Source organism: Canis lupus, chromosome 10 (genome assembly GCF_048164855.1).
Source record: "Canis lupus baileyi chromosome 10, mCanLup2.hap1, whole genome shotgun sequence".
Lineage (NCBI taxonomy): Eukaryota > Metazoa > Chordata > Mammalia > Carnivora > Canidae > Canis > Canis lupus.
The window spans coordinates 2,202,980-2,220,782 of NC_132847.1; the positions used below are offsets into that span (position 1 = coordinate 2,202,980).

The window sequence follows — 17,803 nt, forward strand, 5'->3', positions numbered from 1 at the left end:
ACCAAATGATTCAATCAGCCTCCCCCAGCCAAATCCAGACTCCCAAACCAATTGTCCAGGCCAGTTAATTGATTTGGCTGGAGAAACAGACTAATTGGCACATTGGTGCAGTGCTTAGTATATGCCCGACGTTGGTGTTGGTTGACTGAATCATGTTGATTGAATTATGCAAATTGAGTCCAAATGACTTCATATGTGTAATATTAGATTTTATAAGAAATATAAACTATAGAGAACAAACTGATGGTCGCCAGAGGAGAGGTAAGTGGGAGGATGGGTGAAACAGGTGATGGGGATTAAAGAGGGCGCTTGTGATGAGCGCAGGGTGATTGTATATATTGTATCGCTATATTGTACACCTGAAACTAATATAACTGGAATCAAAATTAAAAACTTAAAAAAAAGAAATATATATTTGGTCATTCAAATGACCAGAGTATATTTGTCCATGGTTCCTGGCTCACAGCTCCCAATACCCTTGGAAGTTTTTGAGTGGTAATAACAATGGGAACATATTTTGTTACAGTGGATCACCTGTCCTCAGTTCTTGGAAACACTTCACTGCCATAGAAGTGAAATGCATATCTTGGTTTTCATTAACAAGCTCCTTTCTACCACAACTGGGTTTATGTTACTGAGGTGACTTTGGAAAGCACCCAAGGGTGGGGCTGGTTGCCAAGGGAACCAATTATAAATAGAAGGTTGGAACTATCGAAGGACCCCTTGATTTCCATGGAGGAGAGAGAAGCTGGAGGTTAAATCAGCCATCAGTGAGTGGCCAATGAGTCAATCAGTCATACATATGAAATGAAGTCTCAAAAAAAAGAAATGAAGTCTCCATAAAAACCCAGAACATGGGGATTCAGAGAACTTCCAGGTTGGTAAACCAGAATGCATCCATGCTGGGCCCAAACTTCACGGGAACAGAAGTGCCTTTGTGAGGGGATCTCACCCTATGTATCTCTTCATTTGGCTGTTGGTCTAACTCCTTTAATACCCTTTGTGATAAATCAGTAACCTAGTGAGTAAATGGGCTTCCTAAGTTCTGTGAGCCATTATAGCAAATTGATTGAACCCAGGGATTGGGTTGTGGGAATCCCTGATCTATGCCAGTCAGAAATAGAGAATCCCTCTGCTTGGATTGGCATCTGAAGTGGAAGGCAGTCTTAGAGGACTGAGCTCTAAACTTATGGAATCTGATGCTGTCTCTGAGTACATAGTGTCCGAGTTGAGTTGAACTGTAGGACACCCCGCTGTTGTTGGAGAATAGCTTGGTGCTAGGGAAAACATCCGCCCTCTACATGTTGGAACTGGAACCAAATCCTAATATATGTGTAAATCTTTTATATCTATTTTTTTAATTTTAAACTTATCAAATAAGGATTTTTGTGTGTGTTGCTAAAACCTCACGAGCAAAATTTTAATGACCACATAAAGTTTCATTGTGTAGCTATATCATAATTACTCAACCCGTCTTGAACATTTTTTTTAAGATTTTATTTATTCATTCATGAGACACAGAGAGAGAGAGAGAGAGAGAGAGAGAGAGAGAGACAGAAACACAGGCAGGGGGAGAAGCTCCATGCAGGGAGCCCAATGTGGGACTTGATCCCGGGTCTCCAGGATCATGCTGGGCCTGAAGGCAGGTGCTAAACCACTAGGCCACCCAGGGATCCCCAAGTCTTGAACATTTTTAACACTGCCAATTTGTGCAGTTTAAGTAACTGCTACAGTCTACATATGTTAATAAAATAATTTCTTAATACAAAAAAATGCAGTTTAATCATACAGTATGTAGATAAAGAAAAAATTAAATTTTCCTGCAATCCTACTTCCTAGGGATAATCATATGGATATACCTAAGTATATACACTTATTTATAAACAAAAGTGGGATCATTTAAAATATATATGGTTGTATGATTTTCTGATTTGTCCCCATGCTTGCGACTCATAGAAGAAGGAGGATTAACAGGACAAAGGGAATGACCATGTTTAAGTCTCTTGATACATTTTCCCATCCCAAAATGTTGTGTTAATGTGCACCTCCTCCAGAACTGTGTGAGTGTGCCCCCATCCCACTACACTAATCGTGTTGTAATTGTTATTTTCTTCCATCTTGCTGGAAGAGACCTTGGCTTGAGTCCCGGTGGCATCTCAAGTAGACATTGCATCTAGGTGGCAGGCCAGCCCCCAAAAGGCAGAGAGCTTTGGGACTGTGTCAGCCTCTAACACACTACTCTGTTATGGTAACTGCCTCAGTTTCCTTCTCTGAAAGGGAAGTGGCTGCTGGTTGCTGCCACCTCTGAATTTTTTTTGTCTCGACCTACAGCTCACCTCATGGGACAGCTGGACATAGTGATTGTTCCTAAGACATGGAACATAGCAACAGCGATGGACATCACCTCTGAGGTTAGACTGTGAGAGACAGGAGCTCTGTCTTGCTTACACACGCTCTCTTGCTGGCAGTTCCTTGCTTGCTCCCTTTAGTGATGACAGATGCTCACTTCATGTAAGCTGCCCTATGGAGAGGCTGATGTGGTAGGCAATTGAGGATGGCTTTGGGCCAACAGCCAGTGAGGAACTGAGGCCCATAGTCCAACAGCTCACAGGTTCTGCCAACAACCACATGCATGAGCACAGATATGGAGTTTTCTCCAGTTGAGCCTTCAGATGCCTTGATTGCTGCTTCACAAGTGACCATGAGCCAGTGACCTCCAGCTAAGCCACACTTGATTCTTAATCCACAATAACTATGGGATAATAGATAGGCATAGTTTTAAGCCACTGAACTTTGGGCTGTTTTGTTCCATAACAGCAGATAACTAAGAAGAGCTCCTACTACTCAGTGAGTATAGTATGCTTGTTGTTTTTTTTTTTTTTAAATGAAAATACTTTCTAATAGTAAAAGTGTTGAGAAGCATTGCTCTAGATGAGAGGTTACAAAATGATAAACCACAAGCCAAAATTAGCCTGCAGATTTTGCTTTTTGTTTCTCTCTCCCCCCTTTTTTGGGGAGAGGAGGTATTTACACAGTGTTTAGAAAACATTTCAGGGCAGTCGGGGTGGCTCAGAGGTTTAGTGCCGCCCTCGACCCAGGGCCTGATCCTGGAGACCCAAGATCGAGTCCCACGTCAGGCTCCCTGCATGGAGCCTGCTTCTCCCTCTGCCTGTGTCTCTGCCTCTCTCTGTGTGTCTCTCATGAATAAATAAAATCTAAAAAAAAAAATAGTGTTTTGTTTGTTTTAAAAGAATTATTTATTTGAGAGAGAGAGAGAGTGAGCAGGGGTAGCAGCAGAGGCAGAAAGAGAAGCAGACTCCCTGCTGAGCAGGGAGCCCAATGCAGGGCTCTATCCCAGGACCCCAGGATCATGACCTGAGCTGAAGGCAGACACTTAACCAACTGAGCCACCCAAGTGCCCATGCATTTCCCCCATTTCTTATGGTAGAGTAAGAGGAAGTTAAGAGAATGTCAAGACATGGAAAAATTTTGTTCCCACATCTTTAACAAAGGGAGGTAAAGGCGGAGAGGATTGGCGGTTCAGACAGAGCACAGTGAATGGCTCAGCTCTGCTCCAGGTGATATCTGCCGAGTCCAGATGTCCGGGATGTCTTCTTCATTCATCCTCTGGTGCTGCAGTTAGCATGGCTCCAACTACCACAGACTTTAGAAGTATGCCTGCAGGTCTGCACTCCTGTCCAGGGAATACAGCTTATCACCTCTCAGGGGTGGGTCGGACTATGGAACTGACTCAACTTGCCCATCATCAGGTCATGCATGAGTCAGCCTCTTCACTTCTTGTCCCCAGCCAGGGACAGGGCCCTGCCTGAACTGAGATTCTCTGGGTGGAGGGCAGCTTTGAGAAAGCCATGAGTGAATGAATGCTAAACCCAGTCAGGGAGGCAAAGAGCAGAACCTGACTCTCTCCTCAGGAGAGAGGATGGGGTCTACGGGAAAAACCAGCAACAGGCTGGAGCTTCAGAGGTATAATTCTGGCCACCATTGCTGAGGCCCACTTCACGTGCCAGCCATGGGCAGAAGCTTTTTTTTTTTAATTAATTAATTAATTAATTAATTATCTATGATAGTCACAGAGAGAGAGAGAGAGAGAGACATAGGCAGAGGGAGAAGCAGGCTCCATGCACCGGGAGCCTGACGTGGGATTCGATCCCGGGTCTTCAGGATCGCGCCCTGGGCCAAAGGCAGGCGCCAAACCGCTGTGCCACCCAGGGATCCCCATGGGCAGAAGCTTTATATAACTTCCCTCTAAGCTGCTGTTTTGGGGCATCTCAAGACCATCCTCAAGTTGTATGATTCATGAGAACTCACAACAGTTTCATGATAGGAGCCTGGCATTGGGCTCCGTGCTCAGCTCAGCATGGAGTCTGCTTGAGATTCTTTCTTCTTCTTCCTCTGCCCCCTCCCTCAAATATATAAATAAATCTTAAAACAAACAAAAAAATAAGGACTCCAAGGCCTGATAGGACTGTGTCCTAGTGTTGGTTCTGCCACTAAATTCCAGTATTTCCACAAGCAAATTCACCTGTATAACAAAAGTAAAATAATGGTCTCCAAGGATTCTTCTCAGGAATGCATGAAGTAGTACCTTCCATAGCATGCCGTGAGGGATGCATGAATATGAGCTCTCAGGATTTCTGTGGAATGGCTCACCTGATTCCAGCCAGAAGCACAGAAATAGCTCTAGGGAAAGTGGCAAGGGGAGCAGCAGATGGGAAAGCCCTGGAAAGGTAATGGTGGCAGCCTCCTTGAGACAGGTCCAGGCTGTGGAGCCCACCTCCAGTCTGCCACCCTCCGAAGGGGTTCCACAGGGCAAGTTGGAGGTTGAGGGGAAAGCAGCCTGATGGAGCTCAGCCTGCATGTGTAGTGTCTGGGCCTGGGGAACCTTGGCCCCTGGGCAACATGTTCTCTGCACAGAAGAGTCAATCCCTAAGATGTACAGATTGCTGTGAGGCCCAGGCCTGAGCTTTGAAAGCCTCTTTCGGAGGCCAGACTCCAACAAGGTCCTCTGCCTCATGCACCAAGCAGGGGCAGCAGAGCCCTGATCATCCTGGCTGTGGCCACCATCAAGCCTTTAGAAGGGCAGTCAGCTTGGGGAGAGAGGTGTAGGGGTTGGTGGAGAATGCATAGACCAGCTGTCCAGATCGGGTTCCCACCTGGCTTTGCCTCCTGTGGGAAGTCACTGCAAGTCTCTGGATCTCAGTAGCTTCAGTTATAAACTCAGCACAGCATTGCAGGGTAAGGTCACATGATTTAGAGAGAACAGGGCCACCAGAGCCCGTGCCAGCCCATGCCATGCCAGATGCATGTCATCTGATCCTCACAGATCATCTTAACACTTTCAGCTCACTGCCAGCATTTTAACATCAGAAGACGTTCCCCGGAAATCCGAGTTTCCAGCTTTTCTTTAGAGATGGGAGGGGACTGTGATCCGACCCCAGGTGCCCCACAGCCTCTCCCACGGGACCTGGGCAGCAGCCCCACCTTCCCATGGGGACCTCCTTCCTCAGCTCGCCACTGGCCCAGCTATTTGTTCCTCTGGGCAGACAGCTGTGTTTGGGCCTACCCACTTCATGGCATAGGCCTCCGGGTGACGCTGCCCAGAAGTGCAGGCACATCCCACCAGACCGAGGCTTCCCAGGGCTGGATTCTGAGCCCTAGCCCCCACGCTACAGTGTCCCAGCTGTGGCCCCAAGCAGGGGTTGTCCTTAGTCCTGCACGGGGAGGGCACTCTTCCTGCCAGCCAATTGTGGACATGAACAGAATGACTGGGGGTGGGGTGAGGGGTGGCAGCAGAGGCCCAGAGTGGGGGCTGTCCTGCCGGGTGCTCCACGTCCTCCATCAGGTCCAGGCAGGGAGCCTGAAGCCACAGGTATGGCCTGACCCCAGGCCACTCGGGAGATGCTCTCTGCCACCTGGCTGGGAGAGAATAGCCAGGGTGAGAGCACTTCGAAGTTCCAGACATGGGGGCGATGGCAGGGCTTTGTAACTGCCAGGACCATTGGGCCTCAGGGGCCTCTGGGGATGTGAGGGTGGGGACATCTCAGAAAGCCTTATTTGCCAGTCACTAGTGTTCTCCTTGCTCTGGGGAGGGCAGGAGAAGGGGCAAGAAACCAAGACCGCTGGGCTGCTCTGAATCTGTGTGGCTCCTGCAGCAGCCTTGGGAAGCTGAACATAGAAAACCAGGGGCCGATGGGTCAGCAGTCCTCTGGTCCCTGCATTTGGCCTTTCTCTGGGCAGCCCTTCCTGGCCTCCAGGCCTGGAGTCTTTTTCCTTAGCTTTCTTTGGCAAATTGCATCAAGACACATTTGCAAAGCTTCCCCCTCCCGTAAGCTTCATCTAGCCAAGGGCAGAAGCAATGCATCTTTCTGCTGGGTATCCTCAGGCCCTTGGATTTTGCCCCATTATCCAATGGGGCCAGGCACTCTGTATGTTGGGATGGGATAGTCACAGGGCCATGTTTCCCATCAGTCCCTGAGAGCTGGGGCCAAGGGGCACTTTCTGTGTCTCTGGTACTCAGGCCAAGGCCTGGCACAGAGAGGTGCCTGGTGCTTCCATGGTTCATAGGGTGGAGCCAGCGTGTCCTCTCCAAATGGCTCATGTGGCTGTGGTCCTTGCGCAAGCCATAGGCCCACCCCCAGAGGCGCGTGCCCATGGCGTCAGGGCCTGTGTACAGTGGGCCCTGGGGACGGGAGGAGTCTACATGACCTCAGAGGGGTGTGTGCAGGGACAAGTATGAAGTCATGCTTGTTTGTGAGGCTCTGACACAGCGCCTGTCATTTCCTCTCTGCTGGGCCACACAGCATCTTCCCTCCTCAACCAGCCTCTGATTTATTCTCTGGCATCACACACTTTCACTCCTGCAGCCTATTTCAGCAGGGATGACAAGGTCAGAGCTGTTTGTCTGCAGTTCGGAATGAGCATCAAGAACGCATTCTGGCGTTGGGATGCCAGACACCCCCCACCCCCCCGCAACTGTCTACTTGGGCTGGCACAGGACATGAGCTGAGAGGTGCCCCAGCTGCAGCTCGGCATCTCCGCGAGGAGCATGGAGCAAGCAGAACTGGGGCCCCAGGAGGGAGCTCCTGGAAAGGGATGGAGGAGGGAATGGTCAGCTCTGTGCCCTAGCCTACCTTTCTGCCCCTGGTCCTCCCAGAAAAGGACCTGTAGGGGCCAGAGATAGGGTCCCAAGAAAGGGGTTCCAGGAAACAGTTATAACAGCCTCAGAAAGAGGGAAGGGAGGGATCCAGACCTCATAGGCCAGAGTGCCTGCCCTGCCGAGAGGCATTCACATTCATGAAGGTTAGAGCACAAGTTTAGGCTGATGTGTGCCAGGCATGCCTTTGTTCACTGGCATGTGGGTCAGGGCATGGGGGCTGTGAGGACATGGCTGCCTTTGAGAAGGATTATGAGGAGGTGGGAGCAGATCCTGCTGGTGAAGAGGATGCGGGTGAAGGGTAACTAACCTATCTGCTACGACTTTCCACTCCATTGTCGGGGGCCTGTCTTATTTCTGTTGTGGAAACTGTGCATTGTAGCCCTAATTTATCAATGAAAGTGATGCTTCTGTTGAAAACAACATCAATAATACTTTGCTGGCCAATATGGAAACATGCATAAACACACACACACACGTATGTGCACACACATATGCACACACACACACAACGCATGCACACACACTCTGTCCCATTTGGCACAGTTACCTTGTGGTTCCTGGCATGAAGCCTGACAGGTCCTCACAACTTGCGAGTGAGTTCTTTGGTCTGCAAGAGTCAGACACTAGGTCAAGCCAGGCTGAAAAACAAGGAATTTATTATAAAGAGAGCATGGTGTGTGGGGATATAGCTCTTCTGTGGCTCCTGATTTCTTATTGTTTCCTTATTGAGGTAGAGCACAAATCTGAAGTACACAGGCGGTAGGTTTTGAGCTGTGCCTATACCCACATAACCTCCACCCAGATGAACATAAAGAACATTTCCATCACCCTAGAAAGTCCCCTTGCACCCCATCCAAGTCAAACCCACAGCTCTCCAGAGACGACCACTGTCCTGATTTCTATCATTATACGTTACTCTCAACTTTTCAGCAACTTCACAGAAGTTGAATCATAGTGCGCAAACCTTCTTATACAGTGCTATGTGAACTTACGGTTCGCTTTCTCCTAGGGAAATGCCTGGTAGTGAGATTGTTGGGTCATTGAGTAGCAGCATGTTCGCTGTTATCAGAAACTTCCAAGCAGTTCCAAAGCAGTGGGACCACTTTACACTCCCCCCAGCGATGCAGGTGAGTTCCACTTGCCCCTTCTCTTCATCAACACTCGATATTATTAGTCTTCTAAAGTTTCCCATGCAAGAGGATGGGTAGTAATATTTCACTGTGATTTTAATTTGTGTTTTCCTGATGACTAGCAAAGCTAAACACGTTTTTCTATGCTTATTGGTCATTTGGATATCCTCTTTTGTGATGCGCTTTTCGATTTTTTCCCTAGTGTTCTATATGTGTTGTGTTTTTTCATTTTCCTTTTTGATGAGTAGGAGCTCTTTTTATGTTGTAGATATTCTATATATTTCTTTGTCAGGTATTTACATGAACACTTTCTCCCTGTCTGTATCTTGTTTTTGCTTTCTTGATTGTGTTTGTGGGTAAGCAAAAACCTTCAATTTTATTGAAGTCAAATTTTTTCTCTTATGATTAATGGCTTTTTACATCCAGTTTAAAAAATCTTTGTCTACTCTGAGATCGTGAAGATATTTTCCTGTTTTCTTCTGGAAACCTTATTGTTTTATCTCTGACCTTTAGGTCCAGGATTCATTTCAAAATAATTTCTCTGTATGGTGCAAGGTAAGGGATCAAGGTTTCCTGTTTAATATGGATTTCCAGTTGATCTGGCTTCATTTATTTATTTTTTTAAATTAAATTAAATTAAATTTACATTCAATTCACTAACATATATTATTAGTCTCAGAGGCCAAAGATACAAAGGTAATGATCCAGCTCCATTTATTGAAAAAAGTCTTCCTTTCTTCACTGAATTGCACTGGAGATTTTATGGAAAATTACATGACTGTATGTGTGTGAATCTACTTCTGTATTCTGGATTCTTTCCACTGATCTCTGTGTCTGTTCTTATTGCGATTTTATAATAATCTTGATTCACATGATGTAAATTCTCCATCCAAGTTTGTCTGGGTTTTTATATTTCTTTTTTCTTGATTAATTAATTTACTTATTTATTTATTTTGGCTTTTTATGTTTCCATATACATTTAAGAATCAGCTTGTGGACCTCGACTAAGACATCTTGCTGGAATTTTCATATGAACAGCATTGAACCTATAGATCAATTTTTCTTTTAGATTTTTTTTTATTTGACAGAGATACAGGGCCAGAGAGCACAGCAGGAGGAGTGGCAGAGGGAGAGGGAGAAGCAGGCTCCATGTCAAGCAGCGAGTCCAACTCAGGGCTCAATCCCAGGAACCTGGGGTCATGACCTGAGCTGAAGGCAGACAATTAACTGAGCCACCCAGGCACCCCTAACCTGTAGATTGATTTAAGGAGTATTGGCAGCCATATTGAGTGCTAACAATCTATGAACATGGTATACCTCCCCATTATTTAGATATTTATTAATTTCCTTCAGCAATGTTTTATGGTTGTAGTATAGAGATCATATACATCTCTCATTAAAATTAAAATTTTGGGGCAGCCCCGGTAGCTCAGTGGTTTGGTGCTGCCTTTGGCCAAGGGCGTCATCCTGGAGACCCAGGATCGAGTCCCACTTCAGGCTCCCTGCTTGGAGTCTGCTCCTCCCTTTGCCTATGTCTCTGCCTCTCTCTGTGTGTGTCTCTCATGAATAAATAAATTAAATCTTTTTAAAAAATTAAAATTTTTTATTCTTTTGAATATAGTACTTTTACACTACTTTGATGTCTTTGTAATGGTAATTCTCATAGATTCCTCTCTCTGTGTCTTTCAATTTTTATGTACATGTTCTCAGTGCAAATTTTGAAAGGAGCCAGTGTGATCAGCCTATTCAAAACCACAATCTTCCTAAGTATAGTCTCCTTTGAATCTGGGGTCCAACCGGATCGCATTACCAAGCTTAACATAGTCCCTCTCTGAGCAGAAACCATCAGATGCAATGTTTTTTCACAGGAAGGAAGGATTATGTGTGGCAGCTACTATGACTGCCATGCCACAATTCTGTAGGGAGTTGACTGCTGCCCCCCCCCCCAAAAAAAAGATATGCCTGCCTGGAACCTCAGAATGTGGCCTTAATTGAAACAAAAGCCTTGGTATACATAATTAAGGTAAAGCTCTTGAGATGACATCATCCCAGATCAGGGTGGGCCCCAAATCCAATGGTAGTGGGCCTTACAAGAGAAGATAAAGAGAAGAGACCCTGAGAGACACAGGGGAGAGAAAGCCATGTGAGGAGATGATGGAAGCAGAGATTGGAGTGATGTATCTACAAGCCAGACAACAAGGGTTGCCCACAGCTACCAGAAGCTGGAAGAGGCATGGAACAGATTCTCCCTTGTAGCCACCAAAAGGAGCCAACTCTGTTGACACCTTGATTTCAGACTTCTGGCTTCCAGAACCATGAGAGAATATATTTCTGTTGTTGTAAGTCATCCAGATAATGTTAATTTGTTACAACAGGACTAGAAAACTAGTACAGATATAGTTATGTAATATTCACCCTAAACTGATGGATGGTTATAGCTAGAGCACCTGGTCGAGTAAAACAGCTGCCCTGCAGAGATTGTGGGCAGAAGCACCTCACTGTCACACCACACCTTTCCCTCCATGTTGTGGGGACTGTCTCTGAATGTCAATGGTGCCAGCCTTATGCTGGGATTCCTGTAGTAAAACTGGGGGGTTTGGCCAGCTCCTTCGCTGTTTTGGGCCATGTTCTTCTAGCTCTTCCAGGGTTGAAGGGGGTGAGGGGGGAGAGCAGAGAGGTACTGTTTAACTTGGTGTTGATTTCTTCTAGATGTGGCAGATATCCAAATGCTAATTCTTTTCCTGGCTGAGGTCTTCTGGGGCTCCTCAGCAACCACTAATAGGCAACATTTGACTGCAGTTTCCTCACACTGGCAATGCTTCCTTCATTAGCTGTGGAAGACCCTTTCCCTGCTCCTGATCTGGAAACGCACTTTGCAGACATCCTCTTGGGTCTTGGCAACTCAGGGCCAGCCACCTTCCAGAGATCTAATGGCCATGAGAAGCTCACTCATCTTGCTGTGCCAGACTGTAAATACAAGCCATTTCCAACATGTTGTTTTAGTTAAAGTGGCTTTAAAATAAGATTTAATATCTGATAGGTCAATTCCCCCTAACCATTTTATTTTAATAATTTCCTTGTATACTTACTCTTTGCTATAAACTTTTAAATCCTTAGTCCACCTCCCTATCTTTCATCCTATCTCCTTCCCCCCATTCCCCCAAAGCCAAAACACATTAAATTTATATTCTAACTTGGGGGAAATTGCATGTTTATGGTGTTACATTTTCCCAGCCAAGAATTTAAATTTTCTCTTTGTTAAATTAAACATTTGAGACTTTCCATTCATTTTCATAGATTTCTCACATAGGTTCTGTATCTTTATTTTTAAAATTATTTCTAAGATTTTATAGTTATTGTGAATGCATTCATCTTGTTTTTATTTTTAGCTGTTTTCAAGAAAAACATATTTCTTATCTATTATATTTTCAGCTGCCTTAAATTCTCTTATCAATCCTGGTAGTGTTTCCAAAATGTCTTGGCTTTTTTGGATGTACATAATTTTATTTGCAAATAAAGACAATTCTGTCTTTTTTCCCAAATGTAATCAATCAACCTATTTTTTCTTGCACTATTTTTTTTAGCTAGAACCTCTAAAATAGTCTTCACTTTAACGGTAATGGCAGGCATATATTTTTTGTTGGTAATTTTAATGAAAATAGTTTCAACCTAGCAGTAATTAGTATGGTATATGCCTTTGATTTTGATAAATATACTTGTCTTAGTTAATATTTTTTCTTCTATTTGGATTTTTAAAATTAGGAATGACTGATAAATTGTAAATGCCTTGTTACATATCTTGAAACAGCCACATGATTTTTCACCTTTATGTAAACGTCCTCTGATCTTGAATAACTTTCCATTTTTGGAATAAGCCTTATTTTATCACCACACACATACAAATTTTATATATATATTATATATATGTGTGTCTCAATTTTCTATCGACTTGCCATAAGCTAATTATAATCATAAAAATTAAGTAAAAAACATTGGAAGTATAAATTCAATTCTATTTATATACCATTGCTTTGGGAAGCTATACAGTCTAGTGGTTAGGACACGGACTTAGGAATCAGTCTTGCTGAATTTACATACCAGCTTCACTACCTAATGTGCCCAGGTAAGAAGCTACATTTCCCCAGCCTCACCTGCAGATGGAGGTGGCCAATGAATTGTAGGTGGACATCTGTGTGGGCCTTTTGAGAAAGACTGCCCTTTCATATTTCTGTTGCTTACCTTTCCTCCCCCTTCTTTCTATCTAGATACTGGGTGTAATGACTGGAGGCCCAGCAGCTATCTTGTGACCTTGAGGATGAATGCTACATGCTGAGAATGGTGGAGCAGAAAGGTGGAAGGAAACTGGTCCTGGGGACACCATGGAGCTACCACCCCATCTGGATCCTCTGCAGGTCCAGACTGCTTTTACATGAGACAGAAATGTACTTCTGCCTTGTTTAAGCCACTGTCATTTCTTTTCTCAGCTGAAAGAAGTAACAAAGCAGCAACCTCACTTTATTGCAAGAATAAAAGGGAACTCGTAGAACCTTACAGACAATAAGCCACTGCACTCAGCCACTCCTGCCTGCTGCAGACCAACCCTGAGGAATGCAGGAGTGGGGCAGAGCTGCAGATAAGTCCCAGACCTGTGCTATCCAGCCATAGAGCCCACATGAGAATGCATGAGGCATCAGCCTGCTGTCTTGGAAGCCCTCAGGCTGTCCAAGACCCCTAGTCATCTTTAAGGGCTTTCCCCTAAGCCCCAAACCTAGGCTTCTTGGAACCAAAAAGGCACAGATGTCTTCAAATCTATCAAGACCCAACTCCCCTGAGCTCCTAACCCTGCTGTCTAGCTCTTCAGTGAAGACCAACGGGCAACTTGCAAAGTTGGGCTTAATTTCAAAGAGGTTGCTATCTTCACCAGGGGAACAGTTACCCAGAGTGGAGACCCTGCCCTGAAGACACTTGGCCATCTGCAACCAGAGCTACTGGGCTCAGGAAGCTCAGCTTTTGTCAGAACAGGGATTGCCTCAAGTGAAGAAATCTGAAGAGTTCCAATGTCTAGTGTTTAGTGTTCAGAACCACTGGGCAAACACGTTTTGCCCAAAGTCTGAGAGTCTGGGATCTTCTATATCCTTTTCCGACCCCAGATACCTCACAAACACTGTTGGCTGGGAGTTTATGCTAATCTGCACTCTCTCAGAGACACTACCTTCTTCTTGTGGGGACACTGACTCTCACCAAAAAGTTGTATTCTCCCCTGCCTGGTGTTTTCCAGCATACAGGTCCTGCCCCCTACTTCTAGAAAGAGCTTCTCTTCCATCCAGCTTCCTGCACATCTCACTTTCCACCATGGTTCATGTTTGTCTCCTGGTTTGGGAGGGAAAGATTCTCTCAAGAACCTTTGGAATGCACATGACATAAAATCACTCTAAGAAAACTCACCGAACAGCTCACATTGCAATTGCCCTGGTAACTCCATGAAACAGTCTTAATAACACCTTCCTGGGGGTGAATGTCATCCTGGCTTTCCTTCATTGACCTTGCAAACAGGGAAGAACAAGTGATCTGGGTGCCAAGGATACTCAGCTGCTGTCCTTGCTCTACTCCTGATCCCTGGCCTCAGTGGGGCCAGAAGTCTAAAGGCAGCAAAGGTGAGAAGGCCTTGGGGACATGGAGCACCATGGCGTGGATGGTTAAGATCAACACTGGAGGGGTGATGTTCCCACTCACAAGCCTTTGAAGGCTCCAGCCTGTGGCCAAATTGGCCCAAAGGAGCCTTGGGCCAGGAAGGAGGCTGCAGAAGTCACTGTGAGGGGAGTGCTTGTGGGCCTGATGGTCATGGGCACTGAAGGCATTCCAGAGTGAGCCTAGAAGGAGGGTGAGGGATAGTATTTTCCACAAAAGGCAAGACCTAAAGAGAGTTACAGCGACAGACAACAGAGACAAGGCTACTGGGCCCATCCAAGGGCCACATATGAAACCATAGATAGTGTGTCACAGGGGAGGAGTACACAAGGAAGGCCCCAGGGCACGGCCCCAGCTCCTCCAGCGGACACATCTGGATCTTTCTCAATGTAGGGAGGCTGTGTCCTGACCATGCGGGCCTCTCTCATTTTCCTCCCTCCTAAATGGCCTGTCTCTCCCCCACCCCCACCCCCACCCCTACCAGCCTTGGCTCCCACCGTCCTGCCTTGGTCCTGCTGCTCAGCTGTGCACCAGGAAAGTCTGGAAGTCATTAGTGGAGAGCTGGACCTTCCTGCTGTCTGCACCCAGCTGGGAAACCAAACAGAGATGGGGGTGGGAGGCATGAAAGGGTCCCTCATCTTACGCCTGGGTGGAGCAGGAGGGGGATATGGGATGCTGTGCTAATTTGGAGGATGGGGGCATCCTCGTGTAGGAGAAAGAGGCCTGAGCCAGTCTCTGTAGGGGTGGGCAGTAGGGCAGCATTGACAAGGACAACCATGGGTCATGTGGCCATAGCTCTGTGCCGTAGGCATGGCCATCCTCCCCTCACAGGGAAGAGCAAAGACTCAGAAAGGTTGGGGGCATTCCCGCGGGGACCTGGGCACAGATGGAACAGGCTCTGCTGGCCTTCCTGAAACCTTTCTCTGGCCATTTGGACATGAGGCACTGTGGGGAGTGACCCACTGAGAGGATGCAGTAGAGAGGTCAGCAGGGGTTGGGATGCAGAGGGCCAGGCCAAGAAGGGACACAGGGAGTATTGCTGAAGACTGGCCTATGGGGGTGGGGTTAGGGGTACATCTCAGACCCTCTTACTGCCCTGAGAAACAGCACTACCTGAACTTCCTTGCTGTACGAGAAATCCAAATGTTTTCTGGTTGCCAAACTAAGCTCATGTTTAAGGGAATACGCAGGGATGGCGGGATGGGGTAGGATGGAGAGTGACTGCTGGAGGGCTAGCGTGAGGTGAGCGCTTTTGTACTCAGGACTTAAGGGATCGTCACCACCACCTGGGGTGCTGTTAGACCTTCTGTTTACAGAAGGGAAGTTGTGAGTGGGAAGCCATGTCACCATACAAGGTCGCAAGCTGGGGACTCCAGCAGCAGGTCCCTGGGCCTCAGGGTCTCCATTCCTGGCAACGAAAACCTGGAGGCTGGGTTGGGGGGGAACAGTGCAGGTGTGTTCCCAAACAGCCTCCTCTGAGAGAAAACCTGGCTGTGAGGACACCAGCCTGAGAAGCTGCAGAGTGGATGCCTTTATCTCCAGATAGGAAGCCCCCCCACAACCCCACTTCACCTCTATCCCCAGGGTACTGACCCATTTCTCCAGCACATTCTTGACAGCATCTTGTTCTAGCCCTCCAGAGGCCAACCTTTCCCAGTGCCTTCCTGTTTAAGGACACAGGGATGGATGCAGACTCTCAGTTGAAAGGAGCAGGTGGGCGAACTTGGCTGAATAAATTTTCTTTTCTTCCTCCACAAGGAGAGTGAAGGCTGGACCTTGGGCTTCTGACAAGTGCAGGGAGGGGTTTGGCCCAGCCAAATTCTCAACTGGAAAAAAAAAAAGAGCACAGCATTCTCAGAGGCTGGCCTCCATGTCAGGGACTCGAGTTCCAAATTTCAGACCCATCTCTGTGTTCATCTTAGAGTTTTTGGCAAGCACTGGTGTCAGGTTTCCGGGACAGGAGTCCTCACACGTGTCACAAGAGGGTTCCAGGGTTCTCTGAACTACTTCCTGTGCGCAGGCAAGCAGAGAGCGGCCCAAGCACAGAAACACAGGAAGCAGAAACGCTCATTGGCCTTCCTCCAAAGAAGAGCTTCTTAAAGTACTCGGTGAATTTCTTCGTTATTGTATTGCTTTAATTGATTGCAGTGAATCATGCTTTCATAAAACATAAATGCAAAACAGTTATTTTAAAAGATGAGTCCCTGGTTAGGTTATTTGGAGATGTGTCTAAGATGGAATATGGAGAAACCATTTGGAAGAATCTTCCTGTCTATATAGAATCTGATCTTTCATTCCCAAAGACTCAAGGTTCAATTCTTGAGAATTCTGCCCACCAACAGCGGGCCTGTTAGAGACAGACACAGGGACAAGAGCCGTTAGACTGGGCAGCCAATCAGATTCTGAAGGTCCTGGGTTTGGTTCTCCACCTCTATCCAAAGGGCTTGAGTGGGCCCCAGGGGCCTCTGTCCTCCATGCATCCTCCATTCCATCCCCAAACACTGTTCAATCAACATATTTACTGAGCAGCTACAACATGCCAGGCACTGTTCTGGAATCCAGGGCTGTAGCAGGGGACAAAACAGACAAAAATCCCGCCCCTCACGGAGCTGAACTCCTCATGAGGGAGATGGACAAGGAATACATATATGCAGGATGTGGCCTGGGGACAAGAATTCTGCTCTGAAGACAGTTTGAGCTGGGAAGAAGGGAGGGAGACCTCGTCGGGACATGGGCAGGGGCACTGCATTATGAAGCATGATGTTCAGGGGAGAGTTCATTGAGAAAGTGACAGGAAAGCAAAGATCTGAAGAAGTGAGAGAGGAGACCGCAGGGTTCTGAGGGAGGTACATGCCAGGCAGAACAGAATGTTCCAGAAACATTCAGGGAACATCCCTGTTCTGTGTGGGTGAGTGGCAGAAATTGGAGGGAGTGGGCTAAGAGCACAGGAGGTATAGGACCTACCTGGAGTAGGTATGTCCACGTCCCAGAACCTCTGAACGTGACCTTATTTGGAGAGAGTCTCTGCTGACATGATGAACTGGGGATCACAAGATGAGATCATCTTGGATATGCAGGTGTGCCCTCAATCCAATTACCAGTGTCCTTATAAAAGACACGCTGAAGGCAGGCACAGATGCAGAGGAGAAGCCCATGTGACCACAGAGGCAGAGACGGGAGTGATGAGCTGCCAGCCAAGGAAGGTCTTTGGAGTCACCAGGTGCCAGAAGAGGCAACTAAGGATTCCACACAAAGACCTTTGCAGACAGCATGGCCCTGCCAACTCCTTGATTTCCACCCAGTGGAACTGATTTCGTACTTCTGACCTCCGGAGCTGTGTGGGGTAACTGTGTTAGGTCACCCATTCTGTGTGGTTTGTTACAGCAACTCCAGGAAACACATACACCACTGCAAGGAGCTGATGTGGAAGTGGGGAGACCGGGGTGGCGGTCCACTCTAAGACACAGCCACCCAGGGACTCCCAAGTCCATCGGGCCTGCCTGTACCCAGCCAGCGTTTGCTGTGTTTATTCACCACCCGGTTGTTCTTTTAACATCTTTTTTTATTTTTTTCATGTCAATAAACTCATTTAAAAATGCAACGTTAGATCACTAAGTTAAATATAAAACTAATTCATTTTCCATACATAGACGGTAACTGTGAAAATGAGTTCAAGGAAAAACAGACTGTTACTACGTTACTACATTCTAATGTCATACCCCGCTGCCCATTCAGCTGTCTGAGCTCGTGGCCTCCTCTTTGCATCTAAAACCATAAAATCATGCTAGTGTCAGAGAGGGCATCGAGG

General features: G+C 46.7%; 2 long non-coding RNA genes across 4 annotated transcripts; one reads left to right on the forward strand and one right to left on the reverse strand.

Annotated features, from left to right (window-relative positions):
* Positions 1-707: 707 nt before the first annotated feature.
* Positions 708-17,552, forward strand: LOC140641104 (uncharacterized). Of its 2 annotated transcripts, none has more exons than XR_012037624.1 (4): positions 708-877; positions 8,187-8,304; positions 12,573-13,961; positions 17,380-17,552. It is a non-coding gene; the product is annotated as an uncharacterized lncRNA (long non-coding RNA). The 2 variants fall into 2 exon arrangements; XR_012037623.1 differs by lacking the exon at positions 17,380-17,552 and adding an exon at positions 15,754-15,876.
* LOC140641105 (uncharacterized) lies at positions 1,526-17,346 on the reverse strand. 2 transcript variants are annotated; one of them, XR_012037626.1, is made up of 4 exons: positions 16,960-17,346; positions 15,589-15,821; positions 7,725-7,815; positions 1,526-5,937 (listed from the first exon to the last, which is right to left on the reverse strand). It is a non-coding gene; the product is annotated as an uncharacterized lncRNA (long non-coding RNA). The 2 variants fall into 2 exon arrangements; XR_012037625.1 differs by having other exon boundaries at positions 15,589-16,152.
* Positions 17,553-17,803: the final 251 nt, after the last annotated feature.